The sequence below is a fragment of the Alligator mississippiensis genome, chromosome 11, assembly GCF_030867095.1.
Source record: "Alligator mississippiensis isolate rAllMis1 chromosome 11, rAllMis1, whole genome shotgun sequence".
NCBI classification, from domain to species: Eukaryota; Metazoa; Chordata; order Crocodylia; family Alligatoridae; genus Alligator; species Alligator mississippiensis.
In genome coordinates this window covers 63,517,586-63,528,576 of record NC_081834.1, presented here as the reverse complement: position 1 = coordinate 63,528,576, position 10,991 = coordinate 63,517,586, and the positions used below count along the sequence as shown (strand labels likewise).

The following is a 10,991-nucleotide window of genomic DNA, read 5'->3' as shown; positions in this document are numbered from 1 at the left end:
AAGCCACGGCGAGCACCTCCTTCTTCCCCATAAAGACATTCCAGTGTTTACTTGTTTGCTGCTCAGAAAACGGGTGTGATTTCAGCCCTGGCTTCACCTGATTTCAATTCCCAACTGTTGATTCTTCTGCCTTCCTCAGGATGGTCAGAGAGCTTCCTTCTCCTACCCCGTCTTCCATCCATAAATACCTTCATGCAGGGACCTGGTCCCCTCCAATGCTTCTCCTGTGACAAGTTGGTCAAGCAGCATCAGTGGCAGGTTAGCGTGTTTGTCATCATGAGTTGTGTTGGGGTTGATGATAGTTTTAGTAAGAGGTTAGATTATGGATTTGTATGGAATGGTTTACATAGGGATGATCATATGTCAATGGTGGGAGGTCAGTCACACCATTTGAGACACTTCTAGATATATCCAATCTTTTACTACAACTGGACCATCACAACAACCCAGACATCAAAGTGAAGCTTATAAGCCAGTCCCAACCAGGTCCTTCTAGGGCTTTGAAGGCCGCATGGCAGAACAGGAGTTAGATGGAACAAGCTGGCATCAGTGGGACCTCTTGTGTTTCTTTGATATGTTTCTACTGCTGGCACAAGGTGGGGTTATCACTTTGATGGGAAATTAGCAAACAACTAGGACGAAGGTTGTTTGAAAGTGCACCATCAAAGAAGCTGGTGGTGTGGAACCAACGGGACCTTATCTGAAGTCCTCTTTACAGTAAAGCAGTAACAGCCTTGCTACTAAACCTGAAAAAGTCTTGGCCATAGCCTTATTGCTGTCCTGAGACATCAGGATATTCCTGCTGCCTCAGTTGGACTGTCTTCTTGGATGTCACATTACCTAGGCACTGTATTTCCAAGAGGCCTTGCTCTATGGCACACAGTCAGCCTGGACTCTAGAGAAATATATTTTTCTATACTCTGCCTTCCACATGGAGAGTGGGCACTAAGACCTCCACCTGCGAGGAAACTGTGGGCTCTATGTTGTCTCCAGAGAAAGCTCATCGATCAGGAGGACGACTCATGAGACACGTTGACCCAATTCAATTGGTTTATTGAATATAAAGGTCATAACTGCTCAGCAAGACATGAAAAGATACATCCCCACCCAAGATGAGGGCTTTGTAGTGCTCACTGTAACAATTGCAATGGTGGGAGCCCAGTCACTCCTTCTAATGCACCTCTAGTGGTATCTCTGTCCTTTCCTACACCCAGACCATCAGGGCAGACATCAAGGCTTACAGCTTATAGGCCAGTCCTGGCTACTTCCTCCTTTTGCTTTGAAGGTAGCATAGCAGAAAGGGAGCAAGTTGGAACATCTGGGCCTCAACTGGGTCCTCCATTCCTGTCACATTTCTGATAGGTTTCTACCATTGGCATCAAGGGGGATTAAAATTTCGGTGGGAAATCAGGAAAGAACAGGGTGCAGGGAGAGATGATGTTTGAACATGCAACAGGTATCACAGCTCATGGCATCATTCCAGCTTCCCCTGAGTCTCAGGTTAGGGTTCCCCCAATGCCAAGAGCAGTGGTAATGGTGGCAGCAAATCTGGGCCATGGGTAGGGAAGGGAAAAGTACTATGAGAGAAATGAGTGCCTGGGGTTTCTTCAGGGATAGGTGGGATGTTAGGGTTTGCCCCAGGGAGGGTCTAGTGCAGGATGGGGAAGTTAAGAGTGTAGGGACCAGATACAGAGATGGGGAAGGACCTGCTGCCATGAAGTGCTGGTGTCTGGGCCAAGGTAGGGAGTGCAAGGTCATGCCCCAGGAGTAGAGAGAGATCTCAGGATACACTGGTTGTAGAGTCATGTTGAATAACGCAGGTCCCAAAGCTTCAGGACCTAACTTAGGAGCCCTGCAGGGAGAGAGGGAAGAGAAATCAGCACCGGCTGGTAGATAAGGGAGTTTCTCTGCTAGGCTCCAGGACCTCCACAAGGACTCTATGTGAATCCTCTAGGAGGGGAAATGCTCTGGCCAGACCCAGGACACTGTCTTTGGGAGCAGCTCAGGGACTGGCTTGAGCCAAGGACTGAGGTGACTTGAGAAGGCCCCACTTCCCATACAAGTGCAGTAGGCCAAGGGGCAGGAGCAGCCATGCTCTGGACACCCAATGTGACCTGTAGCCAGCGTGGAGGGAGGAGAGGTGGATTAAGGTTTATTGGGGTCCTGGGCAAACACAAAATTGGGGGCACCAATATCGGTTGCATATCGGATCGGCACTGATAAAATTAGCATTATCAGCTTTTTTTGGCCGGTGTAGCTGATTAACGTCACTGATAAATGCTGCGTGCATGGGGCCAGGAATGCAGCTGGGCAGATTGGAGAACAGTGTCTGGCCAATACGTCTGTGGGGTGGAAGGGGCATGGGGTGGGGGGCGCAGATTGAGGCCCCCATGGTGAGGGAAGGAGTGGGGCAAGGGCATGGGCAGATGCTGCCCAGCCAGGGCAATGAACGCGATCCCGGGGCTGGGAGCAGGACAGAGCCACAGGCAGGTTGTCCGGGTGGCACGGGGTGAGAGGAGGGGGTGGAGGGGCATTTTCCTGCTTCTGCATGCACCCCCGGGGAGGCATGTTCCCACTGAGATTTGTGCGCAGGGTGAGGGTGGGCTGCCCACTGGGGGCTCAGGGCCAGGACCGTGCTGGCCTCTTCCTGGTGGGGAGCCTGGGCAGGGGCTATGGGGAATTTTGGGGTGGCTATAGCCCCCCACCCTCCCTAGCACTGCCCCTGCTTGGGGTACTCTGCTTTGCTGTCCTTCCTTCGGGAAAACAAAACAGAGTGCCCCAAGCAGGGGCAGTGCTGTGGGGCAAGGGGAGGGGGGTGGCTTAGGGAGCTATAGCCACCCCAAAATTCCCCATAGTGTCCCTGTAGCCACCTGTTTCAGCGCGGTCCCCGCCGCTGCCCACCCTGAGCCCAGGCCTGGCCCAGCTCCCCTACCGGGTAGAGGCCGGCACAGCCCCTGGCCTCTTTGCAGTCAGCCTGCCCTCACCCTGCACACAAATCCAAAGGGGCACATGTCTCCATGCCTCTCCCAGGGGTGTGCACATCAGCAGGGAGATGCCCCACTGTGCCTCCTGGACGAGCTGCCCATTCCTCCATCCCATTCCCAGCCCTGGTGTTGTATTAATGACCCTGGCTGGGCAGTGCCTGCCCCTGCCCCAGTCCTTGCCCCAATCCCTGTCCCTGCCCCATTCCCTCCCTTTGCACTCCCACACCCGTTCCCTCCCCCATGACCCTTGCCCCCCACAGACTTACCTGCGGGGTGCTGGCTGCCGAGCTGTGCTCCTGGCAAGGTGTGCTGCAGCATCTTTAATTTTACAGGTGTCCGTTCCCCCCTTCCCCCTCTGATTGGTGGAGTGGCTGCACTTGGAGCTCGCTCCTTGTCAGGGAAGCAAAAGCTGCAGTTTCGTGTGTTACTCTGCCTATGGTGGGGAGGCAGGCTGAACAGGCATCCTAAGGAAGATGGAGATTACCTGCAGGCTGGGAAATAGGGCGCCGTAGAAAGCAAAATGAAAAATGGTTAGAGCCTGGGCAGAGAAAGTGGGTGCCTGTGAGGTCAGAGCCCCAACCCCTACTCTAAATCCCTCTGGTCTTCTGGTTCTCACTGTATTCCCATATGTATTGCACATCTCATGTACCTTCCACCTACGCCTCCAAGTCAGCCCTGCAAAAATTTGCGTGCGTCTTAAGGGAGGGTTCATAGATTCATAGATGTTAGGGTTGGAAGGGACCTCAATAGATCATCGAGTCCGACCCCCTGCATAAGCAGGAAAGAGTGCTGGGTCTAGATGACCCCAGCTAGATGCTCATCTAACCTCCTCTTGAAGACCGCCAGGGTAGGGGAGAGCACCACCTCCCTTGGGAGCCCGTTCCACACCTTGGCCACTCAAACTGTGAAGAAGTTCTTCCTAATGTCCAATCTAAATCTGCTCTCTGCTAGCTTGTGGCCATTATTTCTTGTAACCCCCGGGGGCGCCTTGCTGAATAAATACTCACCAATACCCTTCTGTGCCCCCGTGATGAACTTATAGGCAGCCACAAGGTCGCCTCTCAACCTTCTCTTGCGGAGGCTGAAGAGGTCCAGGTGCCCCAGTCTCTCCTCATAGGGCCTGGCCTGCAAGCCCTTGACCATACGAGTGGCCCTTCTCTGGACCCTCTCCAGGTTATCCGCATCCCTCTTGAAGTGCGGCGCCCAGAATTGCACGCAGTACTCTAACTGCGGTCTGACCAGCGCCCGATAGAGGGGAAGTATCACTTCCTTGGATCTGTTTGTCATGCATCTGCTGATGCATGATAAAGTGCCACTAGCTTTTCTGATGGCTTCGTCACGCTGCCGGCTCATGTTCATCTTGGAGTCCACTAGGACTCCGAGATCCTTTTCCGCCTCTGTGCTGCCGAGCAGGTCATTTCCTAGGCAGTAGGTGTGCTGGACATTTTTCCTCCCTAGGTGCAGCACTTTGCATTTCTCCTTGTTGAACTGCATCCTGTTGTTTTCTGCCCATATGTCCAACCTGTCCAGGTCTGCCTGCAGCTGTTCCCTGCCCTCTGGTGTGCCCACTTCTCCCCACAGCTTTGTGTCATCTGCAAACTTGGACAGAGTACACTTCACTCCCTCGTCCAAGTCACTGATGAAGACATTGAAGAGTATCGGTCCAAGGACCGAGCCTTGCGGGACCCCACTGCCCACACCCTTCCAGGTCGAAACCAACCCATCCACTACGACTCTCTGGGTGCGACCCTCTAGCCAATTTGCCACCCACCGGACTGTGTAGTCATCCCATCCCTACTCAGTCTCTCTCATCCCTGGCCCCTGGGTTCATTTAAATCTTGTAGTTTGGTACCAGCATAAAACTGCTGTGTTGTCTCATATCCACCTCACACTGTTTTCCCCAAGGCCAGCTGGTGAGCATTACAATGCTTATCTTAACCTGCCCTATCTGTGTGGGTCGAGGCAGGGAAAGTCTTAGCCCTGGTTACTGGTCCTCTCCACCCCAAACTATGTGGGGGAGATGAAGGTCCCAGACTCCATGGACTCACCTCTCCTGGCCACAGGAGACAGAGTACTCTGTCTCTGCAGGGCAATGAAGGCCCCAGGGGACTCACCACTGCGGCTGACCACATGGCTTTGCTCAGCCTGCCGGTAGTTTTGTTGGCATGACGTGTCCACTACGCCCCGGATGTACTCCAGCCAGTCCTTCAGGCTGTTCCAGTCCCTGGCATCGGGCTCCCCCATCTCTGTGTCAGCCATGTACACACCCAAATCACTGTCGAAGTGAGTGATCTGTTGCTGGTCCAAGATGTACTTGTACAAAAACCTCACCCACTGAGTGTCATTGGTGTAGTGACACTCATGCTTCTCCTGCACCATGAAATGCTCTGGGAGGCAGACATGGCATTGGTCAGTGACCTCCCCTGCCATACTACAACTCCTGCCAGGGCTTCAGTGGGACCAGGCAGTGTGGGGCCCCGGGGGCCCCAGACTGGACTGACCCTATTGCCTGCACCTGCCTCTGGCACCTAGAAAGGGGAGCCTGCTGCTTGCCACCATGCTAAATGCCCCCAAACCAGGGTGACTGCTGCCTGCTGCCCCTTCCAATGTGACCTCACTGCCTCTGCTCAGCTCTGCCCCCCACTTTTCTGCTTGCCTGAGTCCTGCCCCTGCACCAGTGCTCCCCTGCTCGCTGCCTCCTGCCCCACCACAAACCTCCTTGGGGTGACTGGTCCTTCTCCCATGGTGCAGCTGGGATTGGTCACCCCAATATCTCCAACACCTGCTCAGGATGGGGCGCCCCAGGGTCCCTGAGCCCTCTGCTCACCTGGGGGCTTTGTGCAATGAGCTACGTGGGCTCTCAGCACCATCAGTACCATCAGCAGATCCCCAGCCCAGAAGCTCCAGGCCCCCAGGATCCGACATGCCCCCATTACTGTGCAGGAGACAGAGCTGAGAAATCATCAGTTCCCTCCAAAGCAAGAATTCCTCTGCCCAGCTCTGAATATCAGGCCCTGCTCCTGATGCTACCTTGGTTTGGGTATCCTTAGCTAAGGGACCCATCAGCATTGGGGCCAGGCAATGTCCTCTGTTTTCAGGCAAAGCCAGGCTTAGCAGGGCTCCTCTCCACTCTTCCACCTCCTCTAGCAAGAAGCCAGTGCCTGGGGTCAGGCTGCAGGACTCCCCAGCACCTGCCCTGGCCCTGTGGCCTCCCCCTGGGGGATAAAGGGGTTTCTCCCACAATACAAATCTTCTTAGTCACACCTTGGCCCATCACTGATGAGGCTCAGCCTCTCTTTGTCACTCATGTTCACAGCCTTGGGATGCTCTTGGATCTTCTGCTGCATCTGGTCTGCAAGTGGCCCCCATAGCTGGGAGCACCTTTCACTAACCACATGTGAAGAGAAGGCTCGGCCGCTTTTTTTCAGATTTTGGTCTGGACACCATCATCCCTGCCATCAGGACCTCGAGATTGTACTGCTGCTATGGACTCTGTGTGGGACGGCCATTACAGACCATCCAGGAGCTGGAGCTGGTGCATAACCCAGAGGCTGCCTTCTGTTGGGGTGAACCACCCAGGCCCCTGCAACACGTTACATATATTGTGCAATTTGCTGGTGCATCACGCCATAGATGTAGACTGGCCACACATGCAAAGTAATTCTAATGCCACAAAAATGTCCATCCAGCTAGAAAAAGAGCCAATTAGCTACAAAGAGCTTGAAAATGTGTAATAACTTTACAGCTTGTTTCTATCCAACTTTCATTTGAACGTGTGGCAGGGCCCTGATTGCTCACAACTCCAGTGGTCCAGAGTTTGCATTTGCTCCCTACTGGTTCAAGATGCTGGTTTTGAGGTATAAGATACTACATGTTCTGGCCCCTCTGTGGCAGGTTTGTGCCCCAAGGGTGGCTGTGACTCTCTCAGGTGTCTGTGTGATGCCTGCCCATTTCAGTCTCTATTACAGCCCCCCATTAATTGCTCACCCACCACACCTTGTTCTTACTAAATGTTGAATAAGGGAGGTTGCCCATGGGCCTTAGAGTGAGGCTTAGTCCATTTGCAGCTCCTTTGGGTCTCTCCTGAACCCCCAACAGGCTTGATTTAACTCTTATGCTCAACGGTCCCTCTTGGCTGGCCTGTGCCTCTGCAGGGCTCCTATAGCTTCAATGTGTATCTGTGCCCCTCCGGGGCACCTGTACCTTAAAGGATCAATGCATGGCTCCTTTCTTCCCCTACACCATGCCCCAAGCCTCATGGGTGTTCTCTCTTTGTGATGTTACCTATTTGCACACAAGGGTCCTTGGACCTCCTGGTCCCTTGCATGGTCTCCCTCTGAAACTGTTAGACCCCTGGTCCCACATGCAGCCCCTCATCTGGGCTCTCAGACCCTCTCATCTGACTTAGCCCACTCTGTGCTTGTGGACCCTCTGGCTCCACTCAGCCCTTCCCTGGGCACGTAGGACTTCTGGTCCAGGTCTCAGCCTTTTCCTAGACTCCTGGACCACTTGCTGGACCACTCCCAGTTAGTGGGCTTCTGGTTCTCTAAGTAGGCCTGGAACCTGTCACTGCAGGGCTTAAGGGTAAACTACCAGTGTGACTTAAATACACCAGCAGCATTGCAGCACTCTGGCAGACACCTCAAACCCTCTAGAGATTGAACATAAAACAAAGGCCACTTGCCTGTAAAACCCAGTCTTTCTCTGCCCAGGGAACTTGCCTCTGTCCCCAGGCCTGCAGAGCTGTTTAGATCAGGGGTTCTCAAACTTTGTCATAGTAAGCCTCACCTAGCTCTAAACAAAATGACTATGCCTCCCCATAGGTAACTAAAACAACACAACAAATTTAAAATAGTAAGCCAGTATGTTGCACAAAATGAATAAAACGTTAATGGGATTTGATCAATAAAGATTAATTTGAGTTTCAAAAGTATTTGTTTTCAGTTCACAGGCAGTATAAATGGAAGCAGTTTAATTAAAATGTCACTTAAACACTTTAGGAAACATGATACTAAACAACTGTAGGTTAATTCAGTATAAAATCGATCAGTCCTACCTTATCTGGGGGGTGGGAGCGGGGGTGTTTCCTTGCTGCACAAACTAGCAGAATTCAGGGTTGAAGCATAGAAAGGAAGAGACATAAGTTATCTTTAACAGAAAGTTGAGACCTATACTTTGTTTTGATTGCAGTTAAAGCCAAGAAGCCTGACTCACACGAGGAGGTAGAAGCAAAAGGACTGAGTGCTTTAAGCCTGGTGCGTTAACTCAGGAAACGCAGATCCCACCTCTAACCAAAAGTCTGCGGCTGGGTTTTGTGAAAATTTGTGCTGTGCTTTCTACTTGCTTGGCAGGTTGATAAGGTTTCCTCTTCTTTTGAGAACAGCGTATCTGTGGGAATCAGCTCAAAGATGAATGGGTTCCTGATCCACTGATTACATCTGGCTTTTCCCACTTGAGGAAAGTATCCACAAAACTGTTCCTGCAGACCTCCTAAGTGCTGAACCATTACATCCCGGATACAGTCAACTGACAGATCACCGCATTGTTGCACAACATCCTCCACTGTTGAAAACATGCAAACAGATCCCTGCCGTACATGTAGAGACCACAGTTCAAAGTCTGTTAACGACTGCTGGTACCCAGGCAATAGCAACAAACACATTTGCATCTCATCCCTGAACTGACACATTCAGAGAATTCGGTCACTCAGATATGTCAGCCAGATACGACAACAAAGATATCCTATGAAAGTCACTGAAATACTGTAGAAATGGGGGGGTTGCTATTAGTAAGAAAAATATGGACGTCATCGTGTAGTTCACATAGTCTTGTCGGTACCTTGCCCTGGACTGCCAACGGGCTTCCGAGTGTTGCAAGAGCTGTGTGAAGTTTGCCTCCATCTCTTCACATAAAATGTCCAAAATTCTTGAATTAGCTGGGTACAACTCTATAAAGTTTACAGTTTTCACTGCAGCTGAGAGAGCATTGCTGAGCCCCTCCGCCATCTTCTTAGCAGCCAATGCCTGTCTGTGGAGCTCACAGTGAGTCCAGGCTGCTGTGGGGGCCACTTGTCACAGGCCTGCGATGCTGTCCTGTCACAGACCTTCTTCCATTGCTGAAAGTTTCAAAACAACTTCCCCAGTCCAGTTCTGTGTCTTGGACAAAAGCATTTAACAGTTTAAAAAAGCTCTAAACCAAGTGCTCGTTTGGGGAGAGGATGGCAAAGCAGAAATTCCTCCCTTAATTCTGTTGCTGTAGCAAAACGAACATACACCAGTAGCTGCCTAGCGTTTGATATATCTGCAGACTCAGTTATCTGAATGGAATAATATGGGCTCTGATGAACACTTGCTATGAACTGCTCTTTGACGTCGGTGGCCATTTCCACAATACGGATTGAAACTGTCATTCGAAAGCAGGATCACATCTAGTTGTGATGCTGCATTTTGCTCTGTCATCATCCAACACATATCCTTTGCAGCTGGAAGTAATAGTTTCTCACCCATGTTGTGAGCCTTGCCCAGTGTTGTACACTTCAAAAACTTTTTTTTTGGTCCCGTTAACTCATTGCGCTTCTTCTGAAAAAACTGTGGGTTTAGATACTAAGGTAGGGTGTCTTGTTTCAAGATGACAGCATAGCTTGGAGGGCCGCGTACTGTCATTTGCCAGTACTTCGGCACATACAACACCTTGAGGTCTCAGTGCATCGCTGGACCTACTCCAGGTAAAACCAAGCTTTAAATAAGCTTCATCATATTTTTAACCTTTGCATTTTGCTGGAACCTCTGCTGCTGTGCCCTCTTTGCATGGGTGATACGCTTTTCTCCCTTTGTCACAAAATGTTCCACTTCTCATTTAAGCTGTCTCTCGCTAAAGCGCACTGCTGAGCTTTGTAAGTTTACTGATGAAAAACAATGCGATGTGCGTCTGATGCAGGGGTGGGCAATTATTTCATCTAGAGGGCCATGTAATGAGTTTTAGTGAGCTGTCATCTTGGGACTGGAAGTCCCACCACCTAATCCCAGTCTTCTGCCCTCAAAAGTACTCCTCTTGGGAGGAGGGGAGGTTTGCCATCTTGGAACCGGAAAAAAAAATCATATACTAAATATTTTTAATTTAATTGAAAAAATATTTTGTTTTGATTTATGTGTGTTTGCACAGTGTATATAGAGGTGACTGTCATAGCTCAAAACTCTTGTTTATTGTGTGTGTAGGGGGTGTGGGGTTGGGGGTGTGTGCGTGTATGTGTGTGTGGATGGATGGGTGGGTGTGTGGAGTTTGTGCGGAGGTATGAGTGACTGGATGTGGGGTTTGTGGGCCCTTGGGGCACCCAGCTGCAGGGTTGGGCCCTTGGGGCACCCATGGCCTGCGAAGGTGGAGCACCCCAGTGGCATGTGGCCCTGGCCAGTTCTGGGAGCTGCACATGGTGGCAGAGAGTGTCACCTGTCCCATCGTGTGGGGCTCCCGGCAGCTCACGTGCAGATCTCAGAGCTCTCACATCACAGTGGGGAAGCCCCGTGCAATGGAACCAGCGGCCAGGCCCCCTTCCCCACCATGTGCAGCTCCTGGGACCGCACTGGGAAGCAGGGAGCAGAGCTGAGTTGGCCTGGCTCCATTGCACATGGCTCCCTCACACTTCTGCTGGAGTCCTGGAAGCTGCACGTAGCAGCAGGGAGTGGGGAAGGCTGCTGACTCCATTGTGTGGGGCTTCCTCCTAGGAGCGCACAAGACCCAAGAGCTGCATGTGAGCTGCAGGGAGCCCTGCACAATGGAACTGGGCCTCTCTGGACTCTGCACTCCCACCACCCCACTGGTCCTGGGCCCCATGCTTTAAGCTTCACACTCCCAGCAGTCCCAGACCCACACCCTGTGTTCCCACCCAGCTTCAGCTTCCTCCCGCCCGCCCTCACTTCCCTACAGGCTGCCTGGAGTGCTGCAGCAGTGATAGGAGAAGGAGCTGCTGGAGGCTGGGGTAGCTGAGCAGTTCTCTGGGTGGGGGCCGCGACA

The 10,991-nt window shown here is 51.9% G+C and overlaps 1 long non-coding RNA gene across 1 annotated transcript; it reads right to left on the bottom strand.

Moving 5' to 3' along the window:
• Nucleotides 1-1,036: 1,036 nt before the first annotated feature.
• On the bottom strand, nucleotides 1,037-8,579 carry LOC109285728 (uncharacterized). Its single transcript, XR_002093560.2, has 4 exons — nucleotides 8,199-8,579; nucleotides 8,041-8,084; nucleotides 3,251-3,475; nucleotides 1,037-1,852 (listed from the first exon to the last, which is right to left on the bottom strand). It is a non-coding gene; the product is annotated as an uncharacterized LOC109285728 (long non-coding RNA).
• Nucleotides 8,580-10,991: the final 2,412 nt, after the last annotated feature.